Source organism: Psammomys obesus, unplaced genomic scaffold, assembly GCF_907164565.1.
Source record: "Psammomys obesus unplaced genomic scaffold, mPsaObe1.curated_primary_1811, whole genome shotgun sequence".
In the NCBI taxonomy this organism is placed as follows: domain Eukaryota; kingdom Metazoa; phylum Chordata; class Mammalia; order Rodentia; family Muridae; genus Psammomys; species Psammomys obesus.
In genome coordinates, this window is record NW_026594014.1 from 1,835,068 (window position 1) to 1,835,825 (window position 758).

Genomic DNA, 758 nt, shown 5'->3' on the forward strand with positions numbered 1-758 from the left:
ACAATCTTCAGTGAACCTTAGCAGAATGCTTAATTTGTTTACTACATTCTTCTTTGACATTTAAATCACAGAAGAGAATGAACCACTTTCAAAAAAAAGTTTGTCCTCTTAAGTAAAATAAAAATGAAGAAAAACCCACACTTACCCACAGCAGTGAGGTTCCAGTAGGTTTCCAGCATCACATCTTTGTAGAGATTCTTCTGGGAAGGATCCAGCAAAGCCCACTCTTCATGAGTGAAGTTCACATGCACATCCTCAAAGGTCACTGCATCCTAAAATGTATCATACATGTACATAACAGAAATGGTGTGTCTGACTGCATTGTAAAAGTACACTTCATTTAAAACATATTTACATAATTCTGTGTGCTTGATACATTAATTTTACATCATAGAATTTCAAATGCATTAACCAACTCATTTAAGAAGAAAACAGAAAACAAACAATGCTATCCATTTCTGTGCCAACTGAAATGGACTATAGACTATAGACTATAGCATTGTAGGGAAAATGAATAGTAACATATACAAAGATACATACAAACAGCAACACTGTATAGTACTATCAGAAAAACTGTATCAAAATTATTAACTTCAAAAAAGAATGAACATTATGGGCATGGTGGTGCACACCTTTAAACCCAATCTTCAGGAAGAGGAAACATCTGAAATGCTATGATTTCCAGGTCTGCCTGTTCCAAACAGCCGAAGTTACATAGTTAACATAGATAGTTAGACCCTGTCTCAAAGCAAAACAGA